The sequence below is a fragment of the Acinonyx jubatus genome, chromosome D3, assembly GCF_027475565.1.
Source record: "Acinonyx jubatus isolate Ajub_Pintada_27869175 chromosome D3, VMU_Ajub_asm_v1.0, whole genome shotgun sequence".
Lineage (NCBI taxonomy): Eukaryota > Metazoa > Chordata > Mammalia > Carnivora > Felidae > Acinonyx > Acinonyx jubatus.
Window position 1 is genome coordinate 52,278,960 of NC_069392.1, and position 13,697 is coordinate 52,292,656.

At 40.1% G+C, this 13,697-nt stretch overlaps 1 pseudogene; it reads left to right on the forward strand.

Moving 5' to 3' along the window:
• Positions 1-10,008: 10,008 nt before the first annotated feature.
• Positions 10,009-10,935, forward strand: LOC128312328 (60S ribosomal protein L17-like; annotated as a pseudogene).
• The last annotated feature ends 2,762 nt before the right edge of the window (positions 10,936-13,697 follow it).

Below are 13,697 nucleotides of genomic sequence, written 5' to 3' on the forward strand. Positions count from 1 at the left end.
ACCAACAATTCTCAACCTTTTTGGTCACAGGACCCCATTACACTCAAATTATTGGTGTAAAAAAATTCTGCCATAATTATGATCCTAAATATAAGAAAACAGTTTTCTTATATTTAGAACAAAATATTCATAGAAAATGTTTTTGTAGAACTGACACACTTCCTACCTGTTATCTATTCCTCCACCTAAGCAAGAGGTTTCCTAACACAAATTTATGTATTTATTAATTTATTCCTTTAAAAAAAAAGCTTCCAAAAAACATCCTACTAAGGTAACATTCTTAAGCAACTTGGTATGCAGTTTCTTTTAAAAACTTTGTACTTAAAGTCTTAATTATCAATCCACACATGCTTCCACTCTCTACCTGTTTGTTGTGGGGGACTTCATTTCTGTGTCCTAGCTGGAGCTTTTTGAAATTTAGATACCTCAAGAAGGTGCTTTAGGGATTCTGCAGAAAAACAAGTATTGTATACCAGATTAGGGAGATATAAGTTCCCAAGAACTTCCTTTCTTCCTCCCTCCGTCCCTTCTTTCCTTCCTTCCTTCCTTCCTTCCTTCCTTCCTTCCTTCCTTCCTTCCTTCCATCCTTCCTCCCTCCCTCCCTCCCTCCCTCCCAACCTCCCTTTTGGAACTTAAGCTATGTCTTTAGTTGGCAACCTGCAGAACTCCAGCAGTTTATGGGGAAGACTAAGCTGAACAGAGATGATGATTTAGCAAAAAGAAAATAGGAATTAAGTCTGTGAAGGTAGTGCTGCGGAGCTGAGTGGAAGAGCACTTTTCTGAGCTACTGAGATTTTCCAGAATATTTTCAGGCTATGGCATATCACATCCAAGCAATCTCCACAAGACAACTTCATGATTCTATATTTTAGTCTGATCAAAGGTAACAGGATCACCACCTGTGATTATGTGTTTTTGAGATATAATTGACATAACATTAGTTTCAGGTGTAGTAATGAAATATTTGTATATATTGTGAAATGATCACCACAATAAGTCTAGTTAACATCCATCACCACACACAGTTGCCAGTTTTTTTCTTATGATGAGAACTTTTAAGATGAATTCTTTTAGCAAAGTTCAAACATAAAATACAATATTATTAACTATAGTCACCATACTGTACATTACATCCCCATGAATTACCCATTTTATTTTTAGCATTTATTTATTTTGAGAGAGAGCGGGGGAGGGGCAGAGGGGGAGAGAGAGAATCCCAAGCAGTCTCCACACTGTCAGTGCAGAGCCCAACATGAGGCTCAATCCCATGAACTGTGAGGTCTTGACCTGAGCTGAAATCAGGAGTCAGACGCCTTGCTGACTGAGCCACCCAGGCGCGCCCCGACTTACTCATTTTATAATTGGAAGTTTGTACTATTTGACCACCTTCATCTGTTTTGCCCATCTCCCCCTCTTCTGGCAAACGCCAGTCTGTTCTCAATTTATAAGTTTGGTTTTTGGTTCGTTTGATTGTTTATGTTTATTTTGAGAAAGAAACGGGGAGAGAGGCAAAGAGAGAATCCAAGCAGGCTCCACACTGTCAGCACAGAGCCTGACCCAGGACTGGAACTCCCGAACCATGAGACCATGACTTGAGGCAAAATCAACAGTTGGATGCTTAACCAACTGAGCCACCCAGGCACCCCTGGCTTTTGTTTAGATTCCACATAGAAGTGAGATTATGTAGCATTTGTCTCTCTCTGACCTATTTCACTTAGCATAATGCCCTCAAGTTCCATCCCTGTTACAAACGGCAAGATTTCCTTCTTTTTTGTGGCTGAATAATTCCTCTGTGTGTGTGTGTGTGTGTACACTTAAGTTGTCCCATGTCTTGGCTACTATAATAATGTTGCAATGACATGGGAGTGCAGATATATCTTTGAGATCCTGATTTTATTTTCTTTGGATATATACCCAGAAGTGGAGTTGCTGGGTCATATGGCAGTTCTATTTTAATTTTTTGAGGAAACTCCATACTGTTTTTCACAGTGGCTGCTCTGATTTTTGTTCCTACCAACAGTGCACAAGAGTTCCCTCTTCTGTACATCTCACCAACACCTACCTGTCTAATTTTTTTAAAAATCTTTTAAGTTTATTTTTTTATGTTGAGAGAGAGAGAGAGCATGAGTAAGGTAGGAGCAGATTTGGTATCAAATAAAAGAAATCACCAAGACAAATATCAAGGAACTTTCCATTTACGGTTTCTTGCAGGAGACTTATGGTTTCAGGTCTTATGTTCAAGTGCTTTAAATTTTGAGTTAATATTTGTGTATGGTGTAAGATAGTGGTCCGGTTTCCCCAACACCATTTATGTATTTTTTATTTTTTATTTTTAGTGTTTATTTTTTGAGAGAGACAGACAGAATGTGAGTGGGAGAGGGGCAGAGAGAGGGAGACACAGAATTTGAAGCAAGCTCCAGGCTCTGAACTTGGTCAGCACAGAGCCTGATGCGAGGCTGGAACTCATGAACCATGAAATCATGACCTGAGACGAAGTCAGACGCTCCACTGACTGAGCCATCCAGGCGCCCCTCCCCAACACCATTTATTGAAGAGCCTGTCCTTTCCCCCACGATGTATTATTCTTGGCTCCTTCGTTGTAAATTAACTGACCATGTATGTGGGTTTGTTTCTGGGCTTTCTATTCTGTTCCATTGTTCTATGTCTCTTTCCATGCCAATACTATATTATTCTGATTACTATTGTTTTGTGATATAGTTTGAAATTGGAGTGTGATGCCTCCAGCTTTGTTCTTTCTTAAGATTGTTTTGGCTGTTCAGGTTCTTTTGTGATTCCATGTAGGTTTTAGGATTGTTTCTATTTCTGTGGAAAATGCCATTGGAATTTCAATAAGGATAGCATTGAGTATGTAGGTGCCTCTGCTTTTGAATTCATAAAATAAGAAACTCTTGCAATATCAGGAAGATTTTGACTTCATCTCAAGTAAAACTTCATCGTTTTCTTCAGTCATTCCTCATGACCTGGTTTTACTGTCACTTACCTTTTTGGTCTTCATTAGCTGATCCCAGTTCAGTTTTTTTAATGCTCTGAATTATTGGCTCCATGACTGGGATATAGTGCTTTAAATTTTTTCTTTTTTCTTTTCTTTTTAAGTTTATTTATTTATTTTGAGAGAAAGAGAGAGGGAGAGCATGAGCTGGGGAGGGGAACAAGGAGAGGGAGAGAAAGAATCCCAAGCAGGCTCCACACTCAGCAAGGAGCCTGATGTGGGGCTTGATCCCATGACCTTGGAATCACGACCTGAGCAGAAACCAAGAGTTGGCCGCCCAACTGACTGAGCCACCTAGGTGCCCCTTAAGTTTTTTTCTGATCAATGCAGAACGATTTGGTACTGTTGTATGATTATATTAGAAACCATATTTTAATCAGAATTGCTCAATATATCAACAATAGCCAAATTGGAAAGAACCCAAATGTCCATCAACTGATGAAGATGTGGTATATATGTATACATATAGTAGTGTTCCATTATATATATATTTATACACATTCTTTTTCATCAAGCAGTATTCCATTTTATATATCTTATTTTATTCATATATATATATATATATATAATGGAATACTATATAATGGAATTCTTTTTCATCTCCAAGTAGTATTCCATTTTATATATTTTATTTTATTCATATATATAATGGAATACTACTTGGTGATGAAAAAGAATGAAATCTTGCCATTTGCAACAGCATGGATGGAACTGGAGGGTATTATGCTAAGCAAAATAAGTCAGAGAAAGACAGATATCATATGATTTCACTCATATGTGGAATTTGAGAAACTTAACAGATGATCATAGGGGAAGGATAGGAAAAATAAGATAAAAACAGAGGGGAGGGGCGCCTGGGTAACTCAGTTGGTTAAGTTTTCGACTTCGGCTCGGGTCATGATCTCGCAGTCCGTGGGTTGGGGCACCGTGTCCAGCTCTGTGCTGACAGCTCAGAACTTGGAATCTGCTTGGGATTCTGTGTCTCCCCCTCTCTCTGCCCCTCCCTGTTCTCTTTCTCTCTCTCTCTCTCTCTCTCTCTCTCTCTCTCTCTCTCTCAAAAATAATAAAACCAGAGTGGGGGGTGAACCATAAGATCTCTCTCTGTCTCTCTCCTCAAAAACAAATGAATGTCAAAAAAAAAAAAAAAACAAAACCCAGAGAGTGGGGCAAACCATAAGAGACTCTTAAATACAGAGAACAAACTGAGGGTTGATGGGGGTGGGGAAAATGGGTGACGAGCATTAAGGAGGGCAATTGTTGGGATGAGAACTGGGTGTTATATGTAAGTGATGAATCTCTGGAATCTACTCCTGAAGCCAAGACTACACTGTATGTTAGCCAACTTAAGAATAAATTAAAGAAAACCAAATTGCTCAGGTATACGAACATTGATAGCAATTTATATCAGTTACAACCTCTAAAATATTTTTCATAATTTAGGACCTTCCATTTATGACTAGTGAATTTTCTTTTTCAGTTTTGGCTCCTTGTTGCTGCATACATGTTTTGAATTTTAATTTTGGTATTCAACATATTAGCTATCACTCCAAGATGTATTTGCAAATTGGATAAATGAGGCCTTGACCTTGTTGCACAGGACGAAACCAGCCCAGGAGCAAACCATTAAAGATGGCTTTAGTCAGGTTTCATCCATTAATAATAGAGTATGGTTATCAAACCACTTATGAATAAATTTAAATCCTCTAGTCTCCAGCTCTTGCACATTGTTCACAAGCCTAACAGTTCTCAATCTACTGGTCCAGTAAATGTGTTCAAAAAAGAAACGTATTCAGTTCAATTTGACTTAGTGACTATACAGTGGGTCCTTTATTTTACTATTTTCTAATTGCTTACAAGCCAGCTACTCTAGAATTTTGCCAAGCAACATAATTCTCACTGGTAATTTCCAGAGAACTCTGCCTCTGTCTTTGGAAAGTTGGTTCTATTAAGAATACTTAAAGGTGTCTGCATGTGGGATGTTGTATGCTCTTCATTAGTGATAGGTGTATGATTTCAATAGAGCTGGAGGTTTTTATTTCTTCCGTTTGTTATATTCTTGAATATTAGGGAGGACATTCTGGTTCTGAAGAAGTATTTCTTGCACAAAATTCAGCAGTTTGATCCAGATAGGGTTTCTTAGGTACTGAGTGGTTGGTGCTTATTGAGGGCCTATGATATCATGAGTACAACACTTTTCAGTGCAAGCATGTCTAAACAGAAGTGAAGTTCCATGTCAGGCTTATTCCTTTCAGATTTCTGATAAATGACCCTGCAGCTTATTATGTGATGTAGCCAAATATGATGTTAAGGAGGTAAGTTGATCTGAGGTTAATGAAAGCTAGAATACAGGAAAGGTTATATTTATTTCATAACAGTTTGAGTTGGGTTTAAGACATCACATTATTTAATCCAGGGATGGAAATGTACACATGAAATCAAGGCCTGTCCCTTTGTTATTCTAAACCTGGGACTTACTGGGGGCACCTGGCTGCCTCAGTTGTTGGAGCACTTGACCTTTGATCTCGGGGTCGTGAGTTCAAACCCCACGCTGGGCATGGGGCGCCTAGGTGGCTCAGTCAGTTAAGTGTCTGGCAGGTCATGATCTCACGGTTTGTGAGTTCAAGCCCCTAGGCTCTCTGCTCTCAGCACAGAGCTCCCTTCGGATCTCCTGCCTCCCTCTCTTTCTGCTCCTCCCCCTCTCTCAAAATAAAATAACTCTCTCTCTCTCTCAAAAATAAAATAAAAACATTAAAATAAAATTTAAGCCCCATGGGTTGGGCATAGAGATCACTTAAAAACAAGAAAATAAAAGAAACCTGGGACTTACAGGCTTGTCTCTTGTCTTGCCCTTATCATTGCTCAAGGATTATTTGTGGTAGTTCCTTGATAACATCACAAATTTAAAAGTGATTATTGTCATGATCATCATAGATTGATATTCAACCCACCTTGGGAATATGACAGGGCTAGGCCCCCGGCGTTGTCTATCTTGGGTTATCTGTGGACCCAGGTCCAAAAATCAAAATCTTGAGGTGAGGCCAGAGGTCAGTTCATGTATGACCAGTTCAAAAGCACCGAGCCAAGAGGGAAGAGATGAACTGCAGTGCTGTGGTTCGGCGATGGACATGTTAGTCCCGGAAGCAGACCCTGAGCAAGAAAAGAAGGAATGAGGTCTGAGCACGCGGTGCTGTGGGGTTGGCTCAGGTGAACCTTAGCAGAAGTGGATTCTCAGAGCACGAGCATCCCTTTCATTGTTTTCATGCCACCTGATGGTTGGATATGAAGCTTTCACATGGGAGGCTCTCAGCGAACAGCTGTCCTTGTCACCATTGTCATGGGGTTGTCCCTCTTATACTGAGACTCGGTTATCTGGAACTAGAGATATGAATACACATGAAATATTATTTACTTGTATTCATGTATCTTGAGCTTCAATTTCTCTAGTAACTAAGTGTATATTAAGTATTATTTTCCTTAGTAGAAAAGATGGAAGTCAGGGTTTATATCTTGAGAATCTTAATTCTGAAAAGTCCCTTATTTCCTAGATGGCGGTCTCAGAGCTAGTTAGTACTTGTTTTATTTTACTGTGTTGAAATGCTGCTTTCTCTTGGCCTATGTGACACTCAACTCTCCTTGGTTTTCCTTAGATTCCCCTCCTACTCCTTCCCTGCTGGCTCACCGTCTTCGACCTGGCACTTACTTACATGCTAGAGTTCTGGAAGGCTCAGTCCTTTCCCCTCCTCTTTTCTCGCTGCATTCTTTGTCCCTAATCAGAGATCTCATCTTTGCACATCAGTGATCATATTTGTGCAGGTTTCAGGTACCGTCTTTATGTTAACCGATCTCAAATTTTCCTCTGTGCCTCTCCTCTGAGCACCGGCCCTGTATGTCTATTTGCTTAGCATCTCTGATTGTCTTGCAGGCACCTTAAGTTCACGATAGCTATCTTCTCCTCACACCGAGGTTTCTGTGTTCCAGAACTCAGAATCATAGTACCTTCTATCACTTGCCTAAGCCGAAAAAGCCTGGGAATCATCCTTGGAACTTGTCTTTTCCTTACTTCACATATCCAATTCATTATCAAACACTGTTATTTTATCTCCTAAATAGTTCTTTGCTTTTCTTCCTGTCTACTCTCCTCCCACTACCCAAAGACATCATCCCTACTTGTGGACCGCGATCAGTCTTCCTGTATCTGCTTTTGCTCCCCTTAGTATACATATCCCCCAGGTGGTCATCATTTGCTGCTTAAAATCATCCAGTGTTCTCATGAGAAAAAGAAAAAAAGTTCTCAACGTGGCTACAGACTTCCCCGGTTTGCTTTTTCTTTAACCTTCCCAGCCTCATCTAACACCACCCTCCTTACTAGAGACCAGGGTGGGAGAGCCACAGATTCCCATCCCCTGAAGTTGCCACATGCATCCCCAACACAGTCTTCACACATGCTGTTTCCTCAACATAGGACACCTCCCCCCTCATGCCCTTCCCCGGCTAGCTACATACAATCTAATTATCTGAAAGCTCACTTCTCACCTTATTTGTTCACAGGTGTCCTGATGTCCCTATGCTCTCAGAGCACTCACGTCCCACCTCCCTGACAGCTGTTTTCTGTGCTTCCCAATTAAACTAAATACTTACACTTGAGTCCTTGGATCAGCGTCTACTTCTTATGAACCTCAAACCAAGATATGCAATAAATCTCACAGTGTGTCTCAGAGTGTGGTGCCTGGCCTCGCAGTCTCAACATTATCTGGAAATCTGTTAGAAAAGCAAATTCTTTTTTGGAATACAATTTTTTAAAAGTTTATTTATTTATTTTGAGAGAGAGAGAGATAGCGTGAGTAGAGGAGGGACAGAGAGAGAGAATCCCAAGCAAGCTCCACGCCGTCAACACAGAACCCAATGCAGGGCGCTTGAACCCACGAACCATGAGATCATGACCTGAGCTGAAACCAAGAGTCAGATGCTTAACCAACTGAGCCACCCAGGCTCCCTAGAAAAGCAAAGTTTTAACCCAGACTTCTGATATAGTAACTCTGAAGTTGGGGTTAGCAATCTGTGTCTTAACAAAGCCTTGAGGTGATTCCCATGCACCTCAAAGTATAGAACCACTGGAGTAAGTGATACTTTGTGTCCCAAACAGAAAACCCATCTCTTTCTTCCTTGTTCCAAATATATCTCTAAAAAGTTAAAAAAAAAAGGGGGGGGGTGCCTGGGTGGCTCAGTCAGTTAAACATCTGACTCCTGATTTTAGCTCAGATCGTGATCTCATGGTTTCAGAGTTCAAGCCTGGCGTTGGGCTCCGTGCACTGACCCTGCGGAGTCAGTGCTTGGGATTCTCTCTCTCTCCCTCTCTCTCTGTCCCTCCCCCACTAGCACTCTTTCTGTCTCTCTCAAAATAAATAAATAACTTTAAAAAAATAAAAATAAAAAGTTAAAAAATATAATATTCAGAATTTTTAAAAGAATCTTAGCTATTTGGGGGCACTAACCATCTTGAAATGATTCTTAAGAGTTTTAGACCATCACTGCTTTTTATTCTTCTATACATTCCATATACAAGACTGATCCCATTAAAAAAAATTGATGTTATTCAGACATGCAGTTACTTTGATTTCTTTAACTATTTCCCACTTTCCTTTCTTACTGAGATCGGTTTATGATAACATTATTAAAATTTCCTTTCTAATACCTTTTTTGTTTTTAATGTCTTTGGTCTGGGGATCATGCTACCTTTATCTGAACTCTTGAAATCTGATTCTGTCCCCCACTAATTCATGAGTAATTTTCCTTTAAAGATTTTTTTCCCAATCTATTAACACATTCCACTCAAAGTTCTTTTCAGTTGTACCTTGATAATTTGACAATCTGCCTTTTTTTAGGAGATATTTATTCCCAACAATGTTACATATTTTCACTGTCTTCCAATATTGAATCTCTAACTGAATCTCTGTTCATATCTTGTGCTTCTGTAATGAAGCCAGTCACTTGTGAGTTTAGCTTCTCTGGTCCAAATATTAGTGAAGTTTTGAACACAGGAAGATTAATTTCATCAACTTTCTTCCACTATAAAAATGGTGGCAGACCGTTTTCTTGTCCATAGGAATGCAAGAACATAAGGAGAAATATTTGATAATCTTAAAATTTGAGTGTTATTTTTGAAAACTATAAATTGTGTGTACTGTTTTGTTCTTTTGTTCTTTGGTATTTACCAATTTCTGCACACTATAAAAATAATAAATTCCTTAGCATGGAAATCAATGCAATTTTCCACTAGTCTCCATTACACAATCTACAATCTGGTTTAAGTTAACTGTTTGAAATTCTCCCCAAATACTCTTCACTTAGTCTCTTTTCTTTTTTCTTTATAGTACCTTTCCTTTAAGTTTTTTTTTTTTTTTTTACATTTATTTATTTTTGAGAGACAGAGAGAGAGCGCGAGTGAAGGAGGGGCAGAGACAGAAGGAGACACAGAATCTGAAGCAGGCTCCAAGCTCTGAGCAAGCTGTCAGCACAGAGCCCGAGGCGGGGCTTGAACCCATAAACCATGAGATCATGACCTGAGCCGAAGTTGGATGCTCAACCGACTGAGCCACCCAAGTGCCCCTATAGTATCTCTCCTTTAAATTCTTTTCCCATACCTCATTTCGAAATTTGATTCATTCATAGCTCAACAATATAAATTAAATGACTAACCTAGATATGTTCTAGTGCTTACGATGTATCAATGAAAAAAACAAAAATCTCTGCCTTCATGAACCTTATATTCTGCTTGATCTTTAGGCAGAATTTATTACTCAATAGCAATTTATTTATACCTCTAATAGAACATTACAATTAATTTGTATTAAGTCTCTTTCCCAACTAGACCAGTTGTTTTAAACACTGCCTGCTCACTAGGACCACCTGGGACCTTTGGAAAAACAATCATACTCAGATTCCATCTCCAGAGGTTTTTATTTATTTGGTTTGGCGGGGGAGGGTGGGGGGAGGCCCACATGATTCTAATATACAGCCGGGGGTTGAGAACTAACCACTGCACCAGAAGAGACTATGAAGTTTTTGAGGGTATGATAATGTTGCTCATTTGGTATTGCCCAACCTAACACACAGTGGGCAATCAACACGTGTTTGTTGAACTGTTTTGTGGCAGTAAGGAGAAATAGCACCGCTCTCCCTTCACTGAGGGACTACGATGTTGAGATAATAGTCTCTAAGGGGACTTGAAGGAATTGGATTCATTTTAGGTAATGATTACGATGCATAATCAATAAAAATTAACAGGCAATATCCAGCTCTTCCTGTAAGTGGCCTGAGGTCATCTCTGGAAATGGTTTGCTAATCACTTGACCAGAAGACCCTGCAAAATGATTCAAATCAAGAGGTTCAAGTCTTCATGTTCACCTTGAGAACACACATGAAGCTGTCCAGGCCATCAAGGGTATGCATATCTGAAAAGCCACCAAGTATCCAAAGGATGTCACTTTACAGAAGCACTGTGTGTCATTCCATCACTACAACGGTAGAGTTGGTACATGTGCCCAGGCAAACAGTGGGGCTGGACACAGGGTCGGTGGCCCAAAAAGAGTGCAGAATTTTTACTGCAGGTGCTTAAAAATGCAGAGAGTAATGCTGAACTTAAGGGTTTAGATGTAGATTCTGTGGTCATTGAGCACATCCAGGTGACAAAGCCCCTACGATGAGACGTAGAACTTACAGGGCTGGCTCCTGGTCAGATTAACCCTACATGAGCTCTCCATGCCACAGTGAGATGATGCTTGCTGAAGAAGGGCAGATTGTTCCTAAACCAGAAGAAGAAGTTGCACAAAAGAAAAAGATATCCCAATGGCGCACGGGTGGTTCAGTCAGTTAAATGTTCGACTCAATTTCAGCTCAGGTCATGATCTCACAGTTTGTGGGTTTGAGCCCAGCATTGGGCTCTGCAGTGATGTGGAACCTGCTTGGGATTCTCTCTTCCTCTCTCTCTGCCCCATACCCCACTCGTGCTTGCTCTCTCTCTCTCTCTCACAGAATAAATAAACTTAAAAAATTTTTTTTGAAAACCTGTTATAAAAAAAAAAAAAAAGGATACCCAGAAGAAACTGCCTGTCCCCAACTCATGCACACACACACTCTCTCAAAATAAATAAATAAACATTAAAATAAAATAAAGATTACATGGCAACTGGGGATAGAGGAGAACTCTAATTATGTGTAGACTCCAAAAAAAATGTGCAACCTTGCCATGATTTTAAGCTTTGGGGACAGTTATCCTGAAGGATATAAAGTGTTGTGATACATTTTCATGATTCTGTGACAGGAAAACTGGCAGCTCTGGGGGAAGGAAGTACGCATTTCTACTTTTTATCTGTCACCTAAGTAACGTCTTGTTCCTAAATACCAGGTGGAGTTAGCTGTAGCGACGAACATGCAGAAGGTAAGAGGAATGGCGTCTAATTAAGGGTGTAGGCAAGCGGCACACGGAACAGGCCGGCTAAAGCACATCCACTTAATAGCCACAAGGTGGCAGCCTAGAACTAGGACATGACGGCTGAAAGGTTCGAAGACCGAACACCTTGAACACTCTCCAGAGCGGAGAATGGAGAGCAGGTCTATTGAGGCAATCCAAAAGGAAAAGAAAGAAAGAGATTGTAGTACCTACAACATTCATCTTTAGAATTTTGTGTCCCTAGAATAAAAGCCAGACACACACACACACACACCCCCAGACACGGCAAAATCTCATCGAATGCACGCTTAACTTGCCTCGCTCTCTGAGATTCTTTTATTTATTTATTTTATTATTATTATTTTTACGTTTACATCCAAGTTAGCTAGCATATAGTGCAACAATGACTTCAGCAGTAGATTCCTTAATGCCCCTTACTCATTTAGCCCATCTCGCCTCCCGCACCCCCTCCAGTAACCCTCTGATTGTTCTCCATATTTAAGAGTCTCTTATCCCCCTCCCTGTTTTATATTATTTTTGCTTCTCTTCCCTTGTGTTATGTCCTGTGTCTTAAAGTCCTCATATGAGTGATAACTTGCCTCACTCTCAAGAAGCCCTACATGAGTTTGAAATGTTTCATGCATGAGTTGGCTGTTTCCTCACGTGTTTTCTCAGGTGGACGTCACTTCCTTTGTACCATTTAGGGTATGATTTTTCAAGACTATTTAAGGACTTCCTGAGAGAAATTGTGCTTTTATTTGATTTTCACCTAACATATTTACTTTTTTTTTTTTTTTTTTTAGTTTGAGGGAGAGAGAGAGAGCATGAGAGGGGGAGAGGAGCAGAGAGAGAGGGAGGGAGAGAGACAGATTGAGAATCTTAAGCAGGGTCTAGATCCCACAACCCTGGGATCATGACCTGAGCCAAAATCGAGTCGGATGCTCAACTGACTGAACCACCCAAGCACCCCTAACGTATTTACTTTTGAGCTTAACCCTCTTATAACATGTTACTCTACTCTGCTTATGAAAATACACTTTTACAAATGTGTATGTAGATTATACATAAATATATCTTATGTGTTATAAATATATCTAACATATAATGATAAATTGGGAAACCAATGTTTTCCATCATTCCTTGCATGCAGTAGGTGCTCAATGTATGTTAACTGAACTGAAGGGGAACAGAGATAAAGTGTCTAGGAAAAGGAAGGTACAGACTTAGCAGCAGAGGAAAAATTCAACACAATGTAGAAGTCATCGAATGTCATAGAGCAGAGGCCACGGTACAGAGGGTCATACACTCTTCAACATAGTGTAGACAGGTAAACAAGCAACAGGGGAAAAAGAGAATTCCCACTTCTCTGCCTCTTCTCAGAGCAAAACTACCACATCCAGGAGGCCATGAGACTCAGGGTCTCTTCCTCTGCTTGGATTCAAACTGTCACCATGTCTACATGTCTTTCTAGTGATTTGAACACCAGTTCTTCTAAGATGAATATGAAACTTCAGTAAAAATAAGAATACCATGAAGCTGATTACCGGAAGGCAAAGTTTTGAGGGTAAGCATGCAGTTTGAACTCATGTGTCCAGTACTGTGCACAGAGTAAGTACTTAATAAAGACTGATTACAAACCCAACCCTTCCAAAGAGAAGTTCAGGAGATAAGCACTGAACCACATGAATGTAGGGAATTACTGGAGGACTGAAAAGGAAATGTTATTTATGGTAAACCATTTATATACTCCTTCAAACATAGCTTTTGTTAAGTATCCAACAAATCACAATCACATTTGAGCAAAGTCGCCTTTCCCCAGACACACACTAGGCTAAAAGCAATGTCTATAGAGAGGGTAAAGGTTACCATATCACCCTGCCTTCAAGGAACTTATAACTTAGTGGGAGAGGATGATGTGTCCATTAAAAAAAAAAAATTCAATGATGTATGGCAAAAATAAATGCTGTAGAATCCCAGAGGAGGGAGAGGTCATTTTTTTTTTTTTTTTTTTTTTGACGTTGAAGCATTCATAGAGGAGACTGCCATTGACCTGGACTTTGGAACATGAATCAGACATAGATAATACCAGGACGGGGAACATGGTTGGAGCAGAGGGCCAGGGAACAGGCTCGGGAAGGTGTACTTAGGAGGGTGAGGAGACGAGAGTCACAGAACAGAAGTTCGTGGAGGGTGTGGCACGAGATAAGACAGAGATACATATGGGGCAGAGCTGAGGCT